At 50.1% G+C, this 22,138-nt stretch overlaps 1 long non-coding RNA gene across 1 annotated transcript; it reads left to right on the forward strand.

Annotated features, from left to right (window-relative positions):
• Window positions 1-11,702: 11,702 nt before the first annotated feature.
• On the forward strand, window positions 11,703-12,115 carry LOC142361358 (uncharacterized). Its single transcript, XR_012763941.1, has 3 exons — window positions 11,703-11,748; window positions 11,835-11,881; window positions 11,992-12,115. It is a non-coding gene; the product is annotated as an uncharacterized LOC142361358 (long non-coding RNA).
• The last annotated feature ends 10,023 nt before the right edge of the window (window positions 12,116-22,138 follow it).

Consider the following 22,138-nt stretch of genomic DNA (forward strand, 5'->3'; position numbering starts at 1 on the left):
TTAGTGTCTTTAACAGCACCGGACGGCTCGTTGCCTTTATCAATGGCTCAGTGGACTGTGTCACCGCTGGAAACTTTGTGGCTCGTGGCAGGCCCCTCATAGATTATAAGCACTGGGGCTTTGCTTACTTTGTGGTCCTGTAGCCGATCCCCGAGGCCGCGGGAAGGCGTAATGTGGGAGATGCCCACAGAACACAGGGCACGGTATGGAGGAAAGGCTCCCGTGGAGCGGCTGATGCAGGGGAGTTCAGGGGTGCAAATACAGGGAAGCGGCTGTCGGGAGGGGGCGTGCGGTTCCTTCTTTGCCAGTTCAGGAGAAGAGAAGAAGTTTCTAAAGCTTTGAGATGGGGGGACGGTTGAAGAAGCAAGGAGGGTTTATTGGCTTCTCTCAGTTTAGTTTTGCAGTTGCCATGGGACCTCGACGAGGTTTGTTTCGAGCCTCTCTGCGGCTGACAGGGAGCTATGACAAAGACACAAGAGATGAAGCGCAAACCCTCCGGGCCTCCGCATCTGAAGATGGAGGGCCAAACGTCAGACCTTTGAACCTCAAAGGTGTTAAGGCTTGTATGTGAAGAGCTTAATGTTCTTTTGCATTTAATTTTGCTTTTTTCTAACGGTAGGCTGTAGTTGGACTCTAGGTGGCATTTCTGAATGGAAACAAGACTTCTGGAATTCCTAAGCTATTGGTCAGCATTGGGGTGAATTCTACATTACGTTTTTTGTAGATGCAGAGGAACGAGCCGTGTGCCAAAGGGTGACGGATGACAGGCAAGTGGAGCATTGTAAGAAGGTGGGTTCGCATGTGATGTCGGAGGGAAGATGTGACCGGTGGCTTTAGGACTAGCTTTTGATTTGTGGGTGTTGATTTTTAATTTTGAAGGCACAAAGCGGGTTTACGGGCAGCAGAGGTGACTGGGGCAAGGTGAGCCGTGACTAGCGGCCTGCAGTAGCAGTTAATATTCAGGTGTCTTATTGTCGGCGAAGCTACAAGCTTTTGCAGGGGCCCTTAGCATTGGACTGGCGTTTGAGGTGAGCCAGGGCATTAGCGAGGAGGAGCATGGGGCGGATGATTTCTCAGCAGTGCAATGGTAATTTTGTGTCTCTTGGTATCTTGGGTTATCAAGAGCGATGAGGACCGCAGCGTCCCATTCTGGACGCAGCAGGTGAGCCGAGAATCCCGGTGCTTCTGAGGACGGGGATGTTATAGAAGGTGTTGTGTTGGCCAGCGTGATGCTTACTGTCAGAACTGTTTGTGGGTTTTCTTTTTTTGCAGAGGAGGAAGCGGAACCTGGCGACTGCAGGAGCGTCCCAGATATCCGATGCGTTTTCTGATGAGGATGGGTTTAGAGCCGTGTCCCTCTGAAAGCAAAGTAGAGGGATCGGGGCCCGGGGAGGGTCTGGAGGGAGGGGACCACGGTTGGGCATCACAGGGAGGGCTTGTGAAGTTAGCATAGGGGAGCGGGCCATCCTGGGACAGGCCCCTTTGGGCCAGTAAAGGGAAGGGGTTTCTCTTAAGCCCCGGCGGGCAGGGCGGTTCCAGCCTGTGTCTGTGGTGTTGTGTTGTTTGTGTGGTCCGTCTTATGTGTTGTAAAAATTACCTGGGTCTCCAGTTCTTCATTGGTCTTTCTGCTCAACGAGCACCTTGGGCACATCAGGTGCCATCCCTAGGGTCTCAAATGCCTCTGGTCAGTGACATATTGTCAATTGGGCAATTCTTTTATTTCCCTGTGAGCGTAAAGTGTGGATCGGTGTCACATCTCGCAAGTCTCTGGTTGGTTCTCATTTGAGGTGTCATTCCTGGGCTGCATCAGCCGCTCTCCTCTCTACCGGTCCATTTTCATGGATGGTGGGACTTCTTCCCTGCATCCTTACATTCTTAGGTCTTGAAGCCTGGCTTCTCGTGCATCCATCATCTCTGTGTTGACCGTAACTTCTTGTAAGGGCCTCTTGCATTGTCTGTTTTTCTGGGGGTGCCATAGCACCTCCTTGCTCTGGGCCGTCGCGGCCCCGTAGGTCTTCTTGCCCGACAGCATCTCCTGTCGGGGAGTCATTCTTCTTGTGGAGGAGAGTTTTCTCTCTTCTTTGAATCACATTGTTTGTGGTGGTGTGTGTACTGTTGGTCTGTGCCTGTGCGTTGGCTTGGAGCTGCTCTGTCCAGGGGTGTAAAGTCAGGGGTAGAAGGAATAGCGATAGGAAGCTGCGGTGAATATGTCGATAGGCCTAGACTGTTGCAGCAGAGGTTGGGCAGCGAGCTCGCAGGGAGCAGCCATCGGCAGGCTGCGTGGTCTGTCATTTGAAAAGTGGTTAGAGGAGGTGGTGGGAGCTGCATGGGAGGGGTCGATCAGCAGCAGCAAAGGAGCTTGAATCTGGACAGCGTTCTGGCTTGTATGTGTAGGGCTTAAAGTCTGGCCCTTTTTTCATTTATTTAGCGGCAGGCTGCAGTTGCACTGTAGATAGTATTCCAAAATGGAATCAATACATCTGGAACAGTTAATGGCCTGAGCAGCATCCAGGTGACTTTCATTGTTTTTTTTTTTCAGATGTCAGGGGACAAGATGAGCACAGAGGACCAATGGAGGCATTGAACAGACTGATCTATGAAGGCGGATGGGTGCATAGCGTCAGGGGGAGGATGCGTTTGGTGGCTATGTGACTGCATTATGGTTGGTGGGTTTTTTCCCCAATGTTGTAGGTGCAAAGAAACAAGCAAAGGAGGATATGGGCACCAGTGGTGCCTCGGTCAAGGAGAACAATGGGTAGCAGGCTACAGTAGCAGTTATTGTTCTGGTAGGGTTTGTCATTGAAGTCATCAACATCCATTATTTGTGGTTTTTCAGGTGGTACCAGAGCCTTGAGGTGGCAACATGTAAACGGCAGGAGCGACACAGGCAAGCAGCCAAGGTGAAGGAGCAGGAGATGGGAATCGGTGCGGGCAGGCTGCAATTTTGGCAGTATCTCAGCATGTGTCTTCTACTCTGTTTTCTTTGTGGGTGTCACACGGTCTCAGACGTGCAAAGCAGCATGCTGACAAGCGTTCTGACAAGGTGAGGCTGGCATAGGTCGGATCAGTGTCTCAGAGCAAGGTATCATACAGCACCTCAATGATGCGTATCTCTTTTGGTTTTGCAGGGGCTGTGCAGCCCGCCTTTGGCAATAGACCAGCGTTTGAGATGAGCTGGGGTGGCGGCGAGGAGGCACCTGGGACAGGTGATTTCTCAGCAGTGCAACGGTAATTTTGTGTCTCTTGGTATCTTAGGTTAGCGAGAGCGATGAGGGCCGCAGTGTCCCATTGTGGTCCGAGCAGGTGAGTGGAAAATCCCAGTGCTTCTGAGGGGGATGCTATGGATGGTGTTGTTGGCTGGCGTGATGCTTACTGTTTTTTTTTTTTTTTTTTGCAGAGGAGGAAGCGGAACCTGGTGACTGCCGGAGCATCCAGTTAGGTGATGCGCATTCATGTTGAGCATGGATTCAGACCCTGGACCCTCTAAAAGCTAAGTTGAGGGACTGGGGAGGATCTGGAGGGAGGGGACCATGTTTGGGCATCACAGAGAGGGCTTGTGAAGTTAGCATAGGGGAGAGGACTGTGCAGGAGCGGGCCCCTTTGGGCATGTAAAGGGAAGGAAGGGGTTTGTGTTCAGCCCAAGTGGGCAGGGCAGTTCCAGCCCGTGTCTGTGGTGCTGTGTTTGTGTCGTCCGTCTTCTGTGTCTTAGACCTTACCAGGGTCTCAACATCCTTTTTGTTCTTCACAGTCAAGGAGCACATTATGCACATCAGGCACCACCGCTGGGGTTTTGAATGCCCATACTCATGGGCACAGTGCCAATTGGGCGTGTCTCTTCTTGCCTTAGAAGTGTAAAGCATGGATTGATCTCACGCCTCGGAAGTTTCTAGTCGGTTCTCTTTTGCAGTGTTCCAGGCTGTGTCAGCAGGTCTTCTCTCTACCGGTCCATTGTCATGGACTGTGGGACTTCTTCCCTGCATCCTTACCATCTTAGGTCTTGAAGAAGGGCTTCTTGCACATCCATTGTCTCCATTTTGACCGTAACTTCTTGTAACGGACCATTGGGCTCTCCTGTTTTTCTGAGGCTGCTGTGGAGCCTCCTCGCTCTGGGCCATTGCGGCCCTGTCGATGTCCTTGTCCAACAGCGTCTCCCGTCAGGGAGTCATTGTTCTTTCAGAGAGTTTTCTCTCTTCTTGAATCCTATTGTTTTTGGTATTGTGTGTAATGTTGGTCTGTGCCTGTGTGTGCTTGCCTTGGAACTGCTCTGCCCAGGGCAACCAGGGAATCTGTAAATGGCAGGGGCAGAGTGGGTGAGCAGCCAAATAAAGGAGCAGGAGATTGGAATTGATGCAGGCAAACTTTGTTTTTGGGCAGTATCTCAGCATGCGCTGTTTGCTTTGATTTTATTGCAGGTGCCGCACATATCCTCAGGGGGGCGAAGCAGCATGCTGACAAGAGGTCTGAGAAGGTGAGGTAGTTGCGTGCCGGGTCAGTGTGTGAGAGCAAATTATTGTGCAGCAGCTCAGTGAGGGGTGTCTCTCTTGGTTTTGCAGGGGCTGTGCCGGCCGCCTTTGGCATTGGACAACTGTTTGAGGTGAGCTGGTACGGCAGCGAGGAGGAGGGTCGAGCGCGTGACTTCTCACGGGCATAATAGTAATTTTGTGTCTCTTGGTATCTGTTGCAGCAGAAGTGATGATGGTAAAGCGTCCGACTCTGGAACGAGCAGGTGAGCAGAGCACCCGGGTGCTTCTGAGGAGGGGGTTGGCGTTGGCCAGTGTGATGCTTCCTGTCAGCACTGTTTCTGGCTTTTTTCCTTTTCAGATGACAAAATGGAACCAGGCGAGTGCAGGAGCTTCCCAGTTAGCCCATGTGCTTTTTGTTGAGGATGGATTCAGACCCCTGACCCTCCAAAAGCTAAGTCGAGGGACTGGGGCTGGAAGAGTTTGGAGGGAGAGGAACACGGTTGTGCATTTTGGGCAGGGCTTGTAAAGTTAGCGTAGGGGAGAGCTGTGCAGGAGCAGGCCTCTCTACGCGTGTAAAGTGAAGGGGTTTCCCTTCATCCTTGGACTAGTATGGGCAGGGCAGTTCCAGCCTGTGTCTGTGGTGCTATGTTGTTTCTGTGGTGTCTTCTCTGTTGTAGACCTTCATCTGTTCTGGATGTCCTTGTTGCTCTTTGCACTCAAGAAGCTCATCAGGTGCCTTGGATGCCATTTCTAGGGCCTCAAATGCCTGTACCTATTGGATAGTGCCAACTGGGAGGTTCTTTTCTTGGCTTACAAATGTAAAGCATGGATCAGTCTTGTGTCTTGAAAACTTCTGGTCAGTTCTCTTTGGCGGTGTTGTTCCAGGCTGTGTCAGCAGCTCTTCTCTCTACCGGTCCATTGTCATGGACTGTGGGAGTTTTTCCTGGAATCCTTATGCTTTTAGGTCTTGAAGACAGGTTTCGTACACATCCGTCATCTCCATTTTGACCGCAACCCCTTGTAAGGGACCATTTGGCTCGACTGTTTCTCTGGGGCTGCCACGGAGGCTCCTCATTCTCGGCTGTTGCGGCCATGTCGGTCTCCTTGTCCGACAGCTTCTCTCGTCCGCCAGTCATTGTTCTTGCAGAGAGTTTTCTCTCTTCTTTGAATCCAATTGTTTGTGGTGTTGTGTGTAATGTTGGTCTGTGCCTGTGTGCGTTTGGCTTGGAGCTGCCCTGCCCAGTGGCATAGTCAGGGGTAGGTGTCATAGCGATAAGAGGCTGTGGTTAATAGGTTGACAGCCCTAGACTGTTTAGGCAGAGGCTGGGAAGTGAGCTCAGATGGAGCGGCCGTCGGCAGACGGTGTGGACTGTCATTTCAACAGTGTTTTACAGAGGTGATGGGAGTCATGTGGGAGGGGCTGATCATCAGCAGCAAAGCAGATTGAATGTTGACGGTGGTAAGGCTTATGCATGGGGGGGCCTTTAAGTTTGGCCCTTTATTCCTTTATGTAATGGCAGGCTGTATTTTGGACTCTAGGCGCTATTAGAAAGTGGAATCAATACATCTGGAATTGTTAATGTCTTTAGCAGCATATGGGTGACTTGTTCAATACTTATTTCAGGTGCCAGGGAACAAGAAGGGCACCAAAGACCAATGGAGGCGCTGACCAGAGCGTCGTTAGGAGGTGGGTTGGCACATGGTGTTGAAGGGAAGACATGATCAGTGGCTATAGGACTGCCTTACAGTTGGTGTGGTGTTTTTTTCCAGTATTGTAGGTGCAAAGCAACGAGTGAAGCATGATATCGGCACCAGGGGTGACTCAGGCAAGGTGAGCAATGAGTAGTAGGCTGAAGTAGCAGTTATTTATCTGGAGTGCTGTCGTTGGTGAAATTACCATCGTCCTTCTTTGTGTTTCCCAGGTGGTACCTGAGCGTCAGCATGGCAACATGTAAATGTCAGGGGCAATACAGGTGAGCAGCCAAGGTAAAGGAGCAGGAGGTGGGAACCGGTGTGGCAGGTGGCAGTTTTGGGCGGTATCTCAGCATGTGTCTTCTGTTTTCTTTTTGTAGGTGCCACACATAGTCCTGAAGGGGCAAAGCAGCCTGCTGACAAGAGGTCCGAGAAGGTGAGGCGGTTGTGGACCGGGTCAGTGTGTAAGAGCAAAGTACTGTGCAGCAACTCAGTGACATGTCTCTGTCTCGGTTTTGCAGGGGCCGTGCGGGCCGCCGTTGGCATTGGACAAGCTCTTGAGGTGAGTCGGGGTGGCAGCGAGGAGCGTAGGGCAGGTGACTTCTCACGGGTGCAATGATCACTTTGTGTGTCTTGGCGTCTTAGGTTGCAGAGGCGATTATGGCTGCAGCGTCCGACTCCGGAAAGAACAAGTGAGCAGCAGAGCGTCCTGGTGCTTCTGAGGAGGGGATTGTTGTGGAAGAGGTTGGTCTTGGCCAGTGTGATGCTTACTGTCAGCACCATGTGTGGTCTGTGATGTCCTCATCTCTTTTTTTCTTTTTCAGATGACGAAGCAGACCTATTGACTGCAGGAGCATCCCAATTAGCCAACATGCTTGTTGTCGAGGATGGATTCAGACTCCCGGCCCTCCAAAAGCTAAGTCGAGGGACCGGGGCCGGGAAGGGTTTGGAGGGAGGGGACCACAGTAGGGCATTGCGGGCAGGGCTTGTAACATTAGTGCAGGGGAGAGGGCTGCGCAGGAGCGGGCCCCTCTGGGCACAGGAAGGGACCGAGTTCCCCTGCATCCTAGGACTAGCACGGGCAGGGCAGTTCCAGCCTGTGTCATCAGTGCTATGTTGTTGTTGTGGTGTGTCTTGTGTCGCAGACCTTCCTCTGGTCTCGATATCCTTGTTTCTCTTTGCACTCATAAAGCTCATCGTATGCCTCCGTGCCATACCTGGGGTCTCGAATGCATGTACTCATTGGCATAGTGCCAATTCGGATCTTCTCTTCTTGCCTTACAAGCGTAAAGCGTGGATCAGTCTAGCATCTTTCTGTTGCGGCATCGTTCCAGGCTGTGTCAGCAGCAGCTCTTCTCTCTTCCGGTCCATTTTTATGGACTGTGGGACTTCTTCCCTGCATCCTCATTCTCTTAGGTCTTGAAGCCGGGCTTCTTGCACATCCATCGTCCCCATGTTGACCGTAACTTCTTGTAACGGACCATTCTGTTCTAATCCGGTTTTCTGGGGCTGCCGTGGAGCCTCCTCGCTCTGGGCCATTGCGGCCCTGTCGGTCTCCTTGTCCAACAGCATCTCCCGTCAGGGAGTCATTGTTCTTGCGGAGAGTTTTCTCTCTTCCTGAATCCCATTGTTTTTGGTGTTGTGTGTAATGTTGGTCTGTGCCTGTGTGTGCTTGCCTTGGAACTGCTCTGCCCAGGGCAACCAGGGAATCCATAAATGGCAGGGGCAGAGTGGGTGAGCAGCCAAATAAAGGAGCAGGAGATTGGAATTGATGCAGGCAAGCTTTGTTTTTGGGCAGTATCTCAACATGCGCTGTTTTCGATTTTATTGCAGGTGCCGCACATATCCTCAGAGGGGTAAAGCAGCATGCTGACAAGAGGTCTGAGAAGGTGAGGTAGTTGTGTGCTAGGTCAGTGTGTGAGAGCAAAGTATTGTGCAGCAGCTCAGTGAGGGGTGTCTCTCTTGGTTTTGCAGGGGCTGAGCGGGCCGCCTTTGGCATTGGACAACTGTTTGAGGTGAGCTGGTACGGCAGCGAGGAGGAGGGTCGAGCGCGTGACTTCTCACGGGCATAATAGTAATTTTGTATCTCTTAGTATCTGTTGCAGCAGAAGTGATGGTGGCAAAGCGTCCGACTCTGGAACGAGCAGGTGAGCAGAGCACCCGGCTGCTTCTGAGGAGGGGGTTGGTGTTGGCCAGTGTGATGCTTCCTGTCAGCACTGTTTCTGGCTCTTTTCCTTTTCAGATGACAAAGCAGAACCAGGCGAGTGCAGGAGCTTCCCAGTTAGCCAATGTGCTTTTTGTTGAGGATGGATTCAGACCCCTGACCCTCCAAAAGCTAAGCTGAGGGACTGGGGCTGGAAGAACGCGGAGGGAGAGGAATACGGTTGGGCATTGTGGGCAGGGCTTATAAAGTTAGCGTAGGGGAGAGCTGTGCAGGAGCGGGCCTCTCTAGGCATGTAAAGCGAAGGGGGTTCCCTTCATCCTTGGACTAGTATGGGCAGGGCAGTTCCAGCCTGTGTCTGTGGTGCTATGTTGTTTTTGTGGTGTCTTCTGTGTCGTAGACCTTCCTCTGTTCTTGATGCCCTTGTTTCTGTTTGCACTCAATAAACTCATCAGGTGCCTTGGATGCCATTTCTAGGCCCTCAAATGCCTGTACCTATTGGATAGTGCCAACTGGGAGGTTCTCTTCTTGGCTTACAAATGTAAAGCATGGATTAGTCTTGTGTCTTGAAAACTTCTGGTCAGTTCTCTTTGGCGGTGTCGTTCCAGGCTGTGTCAGTAGCTCTTCTCTCTACCGGTCCATTGTCATGGACTGTGGGAGTTTTTCCTGGAAGCCTTATGCTTTTAGGTCTTGAAGACAGGTTTATTACACATCCATCATCTCCATTTTGACCGCAAGTTCTTGTAAGGGACCATTTGGTTCTACTGTTTCTCTGGGGCTGCCACGGAGGCTCCTCATTCTCGGCTGTTGCGGCCATGTCGGTCTCCTTGTCCGACAGCTTCTCTCGTCCGGCAGTCATTGTTCTTGCAGAGAGTTTTCTCTCTTATTTGAATCTAATTGTTTGTGGTGTTGTGTGTAATGTTGGTCTGTGCCTGTGTGTGTGTTTTGGCTTGGAGCTGCCCTGCCCAGGGGTATAGTCAGGGGTAGGTGTCATAGCGATAAGAGGCTGAGGTTAATAGGTTGACAGGCCTAGACTGTTTAGGCAGAGGCTGGGAAGTGAGATCAGATGGACCGGCCGTCGGCAGACGGTGCGGACTGTCATTTCAACAGTGTTTTATAGAGGTGATGGGAGTCATGTGGGAGGGGCTGATCATCATCAGCAAAGCAGATTGAATGTTGACGGTGGTAAGGCTTATGCATGGGGGGCCTTTAAGTTTGGCCCTTTATTCCTTTATGTAATGGCAGGCTGTATTTTGGACTCTGGGCGCTATTCCAAAATCAAATCAATACATCTGGAATTGTTAATGACTTAAGCAGCATATGGGTGACTTGTTCAATACTTATTTCAGGTGCCAGGGAACAAGATGGGCACCAAAGACCAATGGAGGCGCCGAGCAGAGCGTCATTAGGAGGTGGGTTGGCGCGTGGTGTTGAAGGGAAGACATGATTAGTGGCTATACGACTGCCTTACAGTTGGTGGTTTGTTTTTTTTTTCCAATATCGTAGGTGCAAAGCGACGAGCGAAGCATGATATCGGCACCAGGGGTGACTCAGGCAAGGCGAGCAATGAATAGTAGGCTGAAGTAGCAGTTATTTATCTGGAGTGCTGTCGTTGGTGAAATTACCATCCCTGTTTGTGTTTCCCAGGTGGTACCTGAGCCTCAGCATGGCAACATGTAAGTGTCAGGGGCAACACGGGTGAGCAGCCAAGGTAAAAGAGCAGGAGGTGGGAATCGGTGTGGCAGGTGGCAGTTTTGGGCGGTATCTCAGCATGTGTCTTCTGTTTTCTTTTTGTAGGTGCCACACATAGTCCTGAAGGGGCAAAGCAGCCTGCTGACAAGAGGTCCGAGAAGGTGAGGCGGTTGTGGACCGGGTCAGTGTGTAAGAGCAAAGTACTGTGCAGCAACTCAGTGACATGTCTCTGTCTCGGTTTTGCAGGGGCCGTGCGGGCCGCCGTTGGCATTGGACAAGCTCTTGAGGTGAGTCGGGGTGGCAGCGAGGAGCGTAGGGCAGGTGACTTCTCACGGGTGCAATGATCACTTTGTGTGTCTTGGCGTCTTAGGTTGCAGAGGCGATTATGGCTGCAGCGTCCGACTCCGGAAAGAACAAGTGAGCAGCAGAGCGTCCTGGTGCTTCTGAGGAGGGGATTGTTGTGGAAGAGGTTGGTCTTGGCCAGTGTGATGCTTACTGTCAGCACCATGTGTGGTCTGTGATGTCCTCATCTCTTTTTTTCTTTTTCAGATGACGAAGCAGACCTATTGACTGCAGGAGCATCCCAATTAGCCAACATGCTTGTTGTCGAGGATGGATTCAGACTCCCGGCCCTCCAAAAGCTAAGTCGAGGGACCGGGGCCGGGAAGGGTTTGGAGGGAGGGGACCACAGTAGGGCATTGCGGGCAGGGCTTGTAACATTAGTGCAGGGGAGAGGGCTGCGCAGGAGCGGGCCCCTCTGGGCACAGGAAGGGACCGAGTTCCCCTGCATCCTAGGACTAGCACGGGCAGGGCAGTTCCAGCCTGTGTCATCAGTGCTATGTTGTTGTTGTGGTGTGTCTTGTGTCGCAGACCTTCCTCTGGTCTCGATATCCTTGTTTCTCTTTGCACTCACAAAGCTCATCGTATGCCTCCGTGCCATACCTGGGGTCTCGAATGCATGTACTCATTGGCATAGTGCCAATTCGGATCTTCTCTTCTTGCCTTACAAGCGTAAAGCGTGGATCAGTCTAGCATCTTTCTGTTGCGGCATCGTTCCAGGCTGTGTCAGCAGCAGCTCTTCTCTCTTCCGGTCCATTTTTATGGACTGTGGGACTTCTTCCCTGCATCCTCATTCTCTTAGGTCTTGAAGCCGGGCTTCTTGCACATCCATCGTCCCCATGTTGACCGTAACTTCTTGTAACGGACCATTCTGTTCTAATCCGGTTTTCTGGGGCTGCCGTGGAGCCTCCTCGCTCTGGGCCATTGCGGCCCTGTCGGTCTCCTTGTCCAACAGCATCTCCCGTCAGGGAGTCATTGTTCTTGCGGAGAGTTTTCTCTCTTCCTGAATCCCATTGTTTTTGGTGTTGTGTGTAATGTTGGTCTGTGCCTGTGTGTGCTTGCCTTGGAACTGCTCTGCCCAGGGCAACCAGGGAATCCATAAATGGCAGGGGCAGAGTGGGTGAGCAGCCAAATAAAGGAGCAGGAGATTGGAATTGATGCAGGCAAGCTTTGTTTTTGGGCAATATCTCAACATGCGCTGTTTTCGATTTTATTGCAGGTGCCGCACATATCCTCGGAGGAGCAAAGCAGCATGCTGACATGAAGTCCGAGAAGGTGAGGTAGTTGTGTGCCAGGTCAGTGTGTGAGAGCAAAGTATTGTGCAGCAGCTCAGTGAGGGGTGTCTCTCTTGGTTTTGCAGGGGCTGAGCGGGCCGCCTTTGGCATTGGACAACTGTTTGAGGTGAGCTGGGGCGGTAGCAAGGAGGAGTGTGGGTCGGGTGACTTCTCATAGGTGCAATGATCATTTTGTGTCTCTTGGTATCTCAGGTATCGGAAGCAATGATGGCTGCAGCGTCCGAGTCTGGAACGAGCAGGTGAGCAGAGCACCCCAGTTCTTCTGAGGAGGGGGTTTTTGTGGAAGAGGTTGGTCTTGGCCAGTGTGATGCTTACTGTCAGCAGTGTTTCTGGGTTGTCTCTTTTTCAGTGATGAAGTGCAACCTGGTGACTGCAGGAGCATCCCAGATACCTAATGCATTTTTGGTCGAGGTTGGATTTAGAGCCCACGTCCCTCTGAAAGCTAAGTCCAGGGGCTTGGAAGGGTCTGGAGGGAGGGGACAACGGTTGTGCATTTCAGGGAGAGCTTGCGAAGCTAGTGTAGGGTAGAGGGCTGTCCGGGAACAGGCCGCTTTGGGCGGATCAAGGGAAGGGGTTTCCCTGTAGCCCAAGGGGGCAGGGTAGTTCCAGAACTGTGTCTGTGGTGGTGTGTCATCTGTGTGGTCTGTGTTTTGTGTCTTGGATTTTACCTGTGTCTCAACATCGTCATTGCTGTCTGTGCTCAATGAGCACATTATGCATATCAGGTGCCATTCCTAGGGTCTGGAATGCCTGTACTCTTTGGCATCGTGTCCATTGGACGCTTCTCATCTTACGTTTTGCGCATAAAGCATGGATCGGTGTCACATCTTGGAAGTTTCCCATCAGTTCTCTTTTGCGGTGTCATCTCAGGCTGTGTCAGCAGCTCTTCTCTCTTCTGGTCCATTTTCATGGACTGTGGGACTTCTTCCCTGCGATCTTATGTTCTTAGGTCTTGAAGCTGGCTTCTTGCAGATCCATCGTCTCTGTTTAGAGCGTAACTTCTTGTAACGGACCATTCTGTTCAGCTCTGCTCTTCTGGGGCTGCTGTAGAGCCTCCTCGTTCTGGGCCATGGTGGCCCTGCCGGTCGTCTTGCAGGACAGCATCTCCCATTGGGGAGTCATTCCTCTCGCCGAGAGTTTTCTCTGTTCTTTGAATCCCATTGTTTCTGGTGGTGTGTGTAATGTTGGTCTGTGTCTCTGTGTGTGTTTTGTTTCGTGCTTCACTGCCCAGGGGTGTAGAGTGAGGGTTAGGTGGCATAGCGATAGGAGATGATGCTTAATCTGTTGATAGGCCTCAACTGTTCAGGCAGCGGTTGGGTAGTGAGCTCGCATGGAGTTGCTCCTTGGCAGGCTGTGCAGTCTATCATTTCAACAGTGTTTTGAAGTGATGATGGGAGCTATGTGGGAGGGGATGATCAGCAGCGGCAAACAAGACTGAATGTTGACGGTGTTCAGGCTTGTAGGTGTGGGGCCTCAAGTTTAGTTTTTTTGGGGGGTTTGTTTTTAATTGCAAGCTTTTGTTGGACTCTAGACAGTATTCCAAAATGCTACCGATATTGCTGGACTTCCTAAGTTACGTATCGGCAACTGGGTATCTTGTGGAAGGGAGCGGTGTTTGCTAATGTGATGCTTCCAGTCAGTAATGTTAGTGAGGCGTGTTTGTTTATACATGTTATGCAGATACTGACGTAGAACATGTGGAATGCAGGAGCATCTAATTTTATGATGTGCTCAATGAGGATGGATTCTGCATCCTTCCCTCCAAGGTAAGTCCAGGGCAAAAGCTGTGGGTGGGGTGAGGCCGGCAGGAGGTGTAACACCAGGGTTGCGGAGGGAGCTATTTAGGGTCCGTAAAGTTTGGGGCGGACAGAGGTCCTGGCATCTGTCCTTTAGGGTGTGACTGTTCTGGCCTGTGTGTGTTTCCCAGTGTCATTTGTGTTGTGCGATTAGTCTTGTATGTGATGCTTTCTACAGGTATCTACCTTCTGCTCTCTTGTGCACTTTGGTCGGTGTGCATGAGGTGTCTCAAGCTTCGCTGCTTTGGCCTAGAGCCTGTCAAGCGTTCCTCATCTTGCGACCGGAGCTTAAGGTGTGGTTTTCATCAGAGGTCTTTCTGGAGAGTCCCCTTTGCGGAGGTGATCTAGGCCACAATGAAAGCTCTGCTCGTGGCAGTTCCGCTACCATAGAGTTCCCCTGCAGCATTTCATCTCTGAATGAACGGGCTCAGGTCTGAAATCCCGGCTTCTCCAAACTCCGTATTGGTTTTGACCACCATCTGCGACTGCATCGTTTTGCAGCGTTTTGTGTTCTTTTCAACTGTATTATGCCTCGTATCGGCTGCCATGTGAGTGTCTCGCACTGAATAATCCTTTATTGTGTGTTGTATTGCAGTGCTCCATTTCTATTGAATTGTACGGCCCTGTATGTCTTTCTCGTAGCACTGTATTTTTATTTGTATTGCCTTGTATTGCTCTGTATTGTTGTTGTGTTGTAGTGCTCTATATTTGATTTTTTATTTCAATGTTTGGGCGTGTTGCACTGCAGCACTCGCTACTTGCGTGGACTGCTATCGGAGACTGTATTGCCTTGTATGAACTTGTATTGTGTTTTGTAATGTGGAGCTCTGTATTTGAATATGTATAGGCTCGTATAGCCGTGTATTGTTTTTTTTCTTGTGGATATCTGTATTTGATCTAGCATTGCATTGTTTGTGTCTGTACCGGTCTTGGATTGCAGCGCTCCGTACTTGTAGCGAGCGATACCTGGGACCGTCTTGCATTGCACGGCTCTGTACTGCGTTTTGTATTGCATTGCCTCAATCTGTACTTGTATCGAATGTTACCTGAGAGCGTCCCGCTTTGTATGATGCTGTATTGCGTTTTTTTACTGCGGCACTCTGTACCTGATGTTGCATTGCAGTGCTTGTGTGTGTATCGATCTGGCATTGCAGTGCTCTGTATTTGTATTCTCTGTTCTCGGAGACTGTCTTGCCTTGTAATGAGGGCCGTGTTGCGTTTTGTAACGTGGAGCTCTGTATTTACTGGATTTTGCATTGCATTGTATATCTCTGTGTCAGTCTTGCATTGCAGCGCTCTTTATGGATGCTCTCTGAGACGGTTAAGCATTGTATGGGTCCGTGTTGCGGTTTGTCTTGTCGGTTATGTAAGAGCGCGTTGCATCGTATGGCATTAATCTTGCCAGTGTTCGGTTCTGTGTTTAAGTCCATACGGTATGGCATTGCGGTGTCAGGGTAGAGGCTGGGAGCGACTCGGAGGTCTTTACGCATGTGAGATGGAGTCGAGCCGATCGCAATTGGATCGAGAGCTAGCATGAGGTAAATTCATAACTCGGCAATGTCTTTCCTATTGGCTTTGCAGGCACTTTGCAGCAAGCCTCCAGAAACAGTTGAGACGAGGTGTGAGGTGCAGCGTGACGGTCCTCAGCAGTCGGTTGCTTTGGTGCTGATCAGTTATTAGGATGCTCTGGAATTATTAATTGTCACAGAGGACTCTGACTGTTAATCTTGGTTTTGGAGCGGAGCTGCAGAGGGCCATCTTATATTCTCGGTGCGGTGTCTGTTAAGGAGGCTCGTGTTCTGTTTTCGCATGTGACGGAGCAGCACAAGGTGCTTGTAGAGCATCAGGCATATTGTCATTGTACTGCAATTGCAGCAGCTGACAGCAGTGTCTATGCAAGTCTGAGTTATTGACATGGCGCCAGTTGAGCACATCTCGTTTCACGGAATGATGTGCCAGGGCAGTGTCACTAGACGGATCTAGCATCATTTGTGCACTAGGCTAGTCTGCTGTGCAGCTTGGGCTTTACCGGCAGGTGTTTCCTCGCTGACTGTTCTTGACAGCTATCCCAGGGGTTTATTTCCTGCGGCATCCTAGTTCCTTTGTTTGTGTGGCATTTAGTCTCCATCGATTACTGTGACTCCATCCCCTGCCTTTTAGCCAAAACTGAGGTGCTCTCAAGGCAGGGCACACCAGAGGGTCCCTGCCACCTAGCCTCAGCATTGTTCTTTTTATTGTCAGGCTGTGTATCTTGGTGTAGCAGTAACAGTCCCCTGTGTGGTAGTCTGGTGTCCCAAGGTCACGTCTGTAGAGAGCGTGTGCGTTTGAGGTAGAGAGGCTTTGTGTGTTGGTGTAGCTATTCTAGTAGGGATGGAACAGTCTCAGCACGGGATGGTCCCGTGTTGATTAGCACGGCCCTTTTGGGTGGAGGTCGTATGGGTTTTTTGGGGCGGGTAGCTGCGTGCCAGCAGGCTGTGGACTCCTTTCCATTGGGGTTTGCAGGTGCCACTGAGTACTTTGTACCCCTGAGGAAATACTTGATTGAATTTAGCTGGAGTATACAATGATAAGTGAAGACAGAGCAGAAGTGGAAGTAGCTCAGCGTATTGCTCAGCATCTGGTTATGAAGGCTAACAGTTTGGGATGATGTGGAGCGGCGATGTAGTTTTGAGATGCCCGGTGAGGCAGTTCTAGGGATGGCTCTCGATGTGCTGCGGTCTGCTTTTGTGGCAGGCACGTGGCAAAGGGGCTACGTTCTGAGCGAGGAGTGTAATGAACGGCTGTGGAATCAGTGGTAGGTTTTGAATGTGTCTGCTACTGTATGATGCCGTCAGGGTTAAATATGTTTTTCCTTTCAGACTGTGCGGGTGGCTGAGTCTAATTTTTTTTGAGATATATAGGAATTAGGAAAATAGTGTTGAAAAAAAACCAGCGGGTGGAATTTTTTTGCCTTCCCCCAGCTGGGCGTTTTTCCCTGGTCCTGGCCGCTTGGCGAGGTGATGTTTATTGCCAGTGTTTGGACCGCAGGCAGGCCTCAGTTGGGGTTTTTGCAGGCAGGGTGAATTTTGAGGCCCCTGGGAACAGCGTTCCCGAGGAGCTCTGCAGACACTGGGCGATGGGTAGCTGGCAGGCAGACAGGCGAATGGATGGGGTGAGCGTGTGGGGTGATTAGGGTGGTAGGTGACTGCCAGTGTTGTAGTGGTGTATGGTTGATGATTGTGTTTCTGTAGTGGGCTGTATGTGGGCTTGAGGTGTAATCTTTTCCAGAGATCCAGGAGTTGCTGAAAAAAAAACCAAACCAAGTTAGAATAAAAAAAACCCCAGCTGGGGGATTTTTTTTCCTTTCCCCCAGCTGGGTTTTTTTTTCCCCTGGTCCCGGCCGCTCTGCGAGGCGATGTTCATCGCCAATGTTTGGGCCGCGGGCAGTGTCGGGCCAGGGTTTTGGCAGGCAGGGTGAAATTTGAGGCTCCCGGGAACAGCGTTCCCGAGGAGCACCACCGACACTGGGTGCTGGCAGGCAGGGAGCCGAATGGATGGGGTGAGCATGTGGAGTGGTTAGTGTGGTAGGTGAGTGCAAATGGTGTCTGTCAGCGTGTGGTTGATGATTGTGTTTTCAGTAGTGGGTTGTATGTGGGCTTGAGATGTAATGTTTTGCAGAGGTGTAGGAGTTGCTTTGAAAAAAAACCAAACCATGTTAGAATAAAAAAAACCCCAGCTGGGGGATTTTTTTTCCTTTCCCCCAGCTGGGTTTTTTTTTCCCCTGGTCCCGGCCGCTCTGCGAGGCGATGTTCATCGCCAATGTTTGGGCCGCGGGCAGTGTCGGGCCAGGGTTTTGGCAGGCAGGGTGAAATTTGAGGCTCCCGGGAACAGCGTTCCCGAGGAGCACCACTGACACTGGGTGCTGGCAGGCAGGGAGCCGAATGGATGGGGTGAGCATGTGGAGTGGTTAGTGTGGTAGGTGAGTGCAAATGGTGTCTGTCAGCGTGTGGTTGATGATTGTGTAAAAACAATCTACACAATCCGGCTGGTCCCGGCTGCTCTGCGAGGCGATGTTCGCTGCCAATGTTTGGGCTGCGGGCAGTGTCTGGCCAGGGTTTTGGCAGGCAGGGTGAATTGGGGGGCTTCTGGGAATGCTGTTTCTGGGGAGCGCTCCCCTGGAATGTTGGAATTTTGTGTCACTGCAGGGATGCGTCCGTAGTGGACAGTCATAGGAAGATGATGGAGATTGATCGAGCAGAAGGGTGTGGGGAGTTGGACTAGATGGCAGTGTTGACAAGGACTGGCATGTGTAGCAAGTTGGCCTAACTGTATTGTAGAGTGTTAGGGTTGTAAATTGCTGTGGTCATTGTAGTTTGTGACAGAATGATTTGTGAAATATCGATATGAGCATGTAGGTGGGGAAGAGATGTCATTGGGCGGAGCAGAGCTCGGTCATTGTTTGCCTGGGTGTGCTAGTAGCAGAGATGATGTTGCCTTGCGGAGGAACAATTATTTATGTGTAGCAGTGGCTTCTGTGGTGAATGGAAGGGAGCAACGCAGGAAGGATTGTGGCTACGGTTTGTGGATTTGCAGGTCCAATGTTGTCGAAAGCTGTAATGGAGAGTTTGTAGAGTTTGATTTAAGGATCACATGGAAAGAGTTAAAACGGACTACAGTAATAGCAGCAGTTAAGATGAGCAAGGCAGTAAGTTCTAATCTGCGATTGTAGTAAATGGTGGAAATGGAATGCGGGTAACGATAGTAGAAAACATTCTCGGTGTCAGTAGTGAGCCAAATGAATCTGGAAGAATGAGAGAAACTGAAGTGTAGGATCGTGAAGGATGCAGGTTACCATTCCAGTGCTCAACAGACCGGGAAATGACCGTACTAAGCTAAGGGTGGCCCTCCATGTCCATGGGTGAATACACCGTTTGGGGAAAAATGCACTGCAGAAAGGGACAGGTGTGGCTGGGGAGTATAAGGGTAATGAAACGGTGTGGTATAAATTATGATTAAACAGGCATTTGAGGTCCAGTTGTATATCCCATTAGTGTAATGTAGCTGTGAAGGGTTAGAAAAATATCCTGCGTCTTACTACTTGAAGGATAGCCTAATAGCAGTAGCATAAGTGCAGATCTAAGAGGGAGGAGTAGTTTGAAGGTCTTGTAGAGCAATCGGTGGGTGTAACATAAGCCGAAACTGGACGGTGATGTTCATGGGGCAATGGAGGCAATGAATGAACTGGGAGTTGTACTGTGGGGAAAGTATGCAATGAGATGCTAAAGGCAATATCAATTTGGACTTTTGAAGTATCCAGCAGAAGTACTGGAGGTATATAAGGTTGCGGAGACATTGTGCACTGGAAATATGTAGCATGCCAAATAAAGCTGGATCTGTTAATAACTGTTAATAACTCTAATAAAGTTTAATAAAGAGTTTTTACTGTTATGTCTCCCATTCCTTTTATGGAGCAATTTATTCCTCTGTGTGTGCGTTCCCTCAGTAGCATTAGACTTTCTCCTTGTCTGGAAAATGCGTTGTGTTTGTGTCATCTTGTTGTGTGGTTTTCCTGTCTTTGTTTGTGTTTCAGTTTCATAGGTGAGTCTTTTTGACTCTTAGCATCAGCAGGACATGCCAAATGAGGAAAAAAATAACTATTTTAGGCAGCCTCTGTCTTTGTCTTTGTCTTTGTGTTTGCTCTGCTTGTCTCAGTCACCTTTAGGTTTAGACTGAGAACAGCAGTGCAAATCAAAATCTGGTTTTCAGATGTAGTTGTCATTGGTCTTTGTGTGAAGTTTGTTTTCTCAAAGTGTGTTAGTGTGTGTTAATCCCGTGTCTTACACCTGTGTTTTGTTTTCTCTTTGACTCTGGCTCAGTCCTGAAATAAACTAATACTAAGAAGGGCAAAAATAGTGTTTTTCAGCATGTGACTGAATGCATGTCTGATGTTGGTTACTGTAATTGAACAAATGTTTTGGAAATTTTGTTCCAATAATAATTTTAGTGCACTGGAACTTTGCACCCACTTTGGGAATAATTTAAGCCATTCTTATTTATTAAAAAAAAAAATTATTCCCAGGGTGGGTGCAAAGTTCCAGTGCTGCACCAGACTTATTATTTTTATATTTTTATTTCTAATACTACACCAAAAAACACTTCATAAGACACTACACATCAAGCACAACCCTCCTCAAGGGATAACACAAACAACTACTGTCACACACTAAACCACCTCAAACACAGCAATGGCAATTGCAGTTAGGGGGTTACAGACATTACACTGACAGGTAGCAATACAATCATGGGCCTCACACCTAGCAACAAGGATGACACATTACAGACACAAACATGACAACTTCCAGTTACCATTTACAGATTAGGGGTGACACTAAGACTCACAGACTTTAGGGTTAGGGGTCAGCACTCAGGAGTTACGGACATTACAGTTGGAGTAAGGGGGTTGCACGTGGGAAATACAGTCATGAGCATAAGCGTTACAGTTACAGGTTAGCAGTTCAGGTGAGGGACATTAGGGTTACGGTCATCAGAAGTCAGGGTTAGGGGTGACAGGTGACAGTTAGGGTTAGGGTCATTGTCATGACGGTGAGGGTTAGGGGTTACAATTACAGACTAGGGACTAGGGTGAGGGCAAGGCTTAGGGTCAATAGGGTTAGGGGTTGCAGGTGGGGGTTACGGTTAGGGTTAGGGGGTTAGGGTTAGGGGGTTAGGGGGTTAGGGGGTTAGGGGGTTAGGGTTGGGGTCAGGGTTAGGGTTAGGGTTAGGGTTAGGGGTTAGGGTTAGGGTTAGGGTTAGGGTTAGGGTTAGGGTTAGGGTTAGGGTTAGGGTTACGGTCATTAGGGTTAGGGTTAGGGTTAGGGTTAGGGTTAGGGTTAGGGTTAGGGTTAGGGTTAGGGTTAGGGTTAGGGGTTGGGGTTAGGGTTAGGGTTAGGGTTAGGGGTTGGGGTTAGGGTTAGGGTTAGGGTTAGGGTTAGGGTTAGGGTTAGGGTTAGGGTTAGGGTTAGGGTTAGGGTTAGGGTTAGGGTTAGGGTTAGGGTTAGGGTTAGGGTTAGGGTTAGGGTTAGGGTTAGGGTTAGGGTTAGGGTTAGGGTTAGGGTTAGGGTTAGGGTTAGGGTTAGGGTTAGGGTTAGGGTTAGGGTTAGGGTTAGGGTTAGGGTTAGGGTTAGGGTTAGGGTTAGGGTTAGGGTTAGGGTTAGGGTTAGGGTTAGGGTTAGGGTTAGGGTTAGGGTTAGGGTTAGGGTTAGGGTTAGGGTTAGGGTTAGGGTTAGGGTTAGGGTTAGGGTTAGGGTTAGGGTTAGGGTTAGGGTTAGGGTTAGGGTTAGGGTTAGGGTTAGGGTTAGGGTTAGGGTTAGGGTTAGGGTTAGGGTTAGGGTTAGGGTTAGGGTTAGGGTTAGGGTTAGGGTTAGGGTTAGGGTTAGGGTTAGGGTTAGGGTTAGGGTTAGGGTTAGGGTTAGGGTTAGGGTTAGGGTTAGGGTTAGGGTTAGGGTTAGGGTTAGGGTTAGGGTTAGGGTTAGGGTTAGGGTTAGGGTTAGGGTTAGGGTTAGGGTTAGGGTTAGGGTTAGGGTTAGGGTTAGGGTTAGGGTTAGGGTTAGGGTTAGGGTTAGGGTTAGGGTTAGGGTTAGGGTTAGGGTTAGGGTTAGGGTTAGGGTTAGGGTTAGGGTTAGGGTTAGGGTTAGGGTTAGGGTTAGGGTTAGGGTTAGGGTTAGGGTTAGGGTTAGGGTTAGGGTTAGGGTTAGGGTTAGGGTTAGGGTTAGGGTTAGGGTTAGGGTTAGGGTTAGGGTTAGGGTTAGGGTTAGGGTTAGGGTTAGGGTTAGGGTTAGGGTTAGGGTTAGGGTTAGGGTTAGGGTTAGGGTTAGGGTTAGGGTTAGGGTTAGGGTTAGGGTTAGGGTTAGGGTTAGGGTTAGGGTTAGGGTTAGGGTTAGGGTTAGGGTTAGGGTTAGGGTTAGGGTTAGGGTTAGGGTTAGGGTTAGGGTTAGGGTTAGGGTTAGGGTTAGGGTTAGGGTTAGGGTTAGGGTTAGGGTTAGGGTTAGGGTTAGGGTTAGGGTTAGGGTTAGGGTTAGGGTTAGGGTTAGGGTTAGGGTTAGGGTTAGGGTTAGGGTTAGGGTTAGGGTTAGGGTTAGGGTTAGGGTTAGGGTTAGGGTTAGGGTTAGGGTTAGGGTTAGGGTTAGGGTTAGGGTTAGGGTTAGGGTTAGGGTTAGGGTTAGGGTTAGGGTTAGGGTTAGGGTTAGGGTTAGGGTTAGGGTTAGGGTTAGGGTTAGGGTTAGGGTTAGGGTTAGGGTTAGGGTTAGGGTTAGGGTTAGGGTTAGGGTTAGGGTTAGGGTTAGGGTTAGGGTTAGGGTTAGGGTTAGGGTTAGGGTTAGGGTTAGGGTTAGGGTTAGGGTTAGGGTTAGGGTTAGGGTTAGGGTTAGGGTTAGGGTTAGGGTTAGGGTTAGGGTTAGGGTTAGGGTTAGGGTTAGGGTTAGGGTTAGGGTTAGGGTTAGGGTTAGGGTTAGGGTTAGGGTTAGGGTTAGGGTTAGGGTTAGGGTTAGGGTTAGGGTTAGGGTTAGGGTTAGGGTTAGGGTTAGGGTTAGGGTTAGGGTTAGGGTTAGGGTTAGGGTTAGGGTTAGGGTTAGGGTTAGGGTTAGGGTTAGGGTTAGGGTTAGGGTTAGGGTTAGGGTTAGGGTTAGGGTTAGGGTTAGGGTTAGGGTTAGGGTTAGGGTTAGG

Source organism: Opisthocomus hoazin, chromosome 5 (genome assembly GCF_030867145.1).
Source record: "Opisthocomus hoazin isolate bOpiHoa1 chromosome 5, bOpiHoa1.hap1, whole genome shotgun sequence".
NCBI classification, from domain to species: Eukaryota; Metazoa; Chordata; class Aves; order Opisthocomiformes; family Opisthocomidae; genus Opisthocomus; species Opisthocomus hoazin.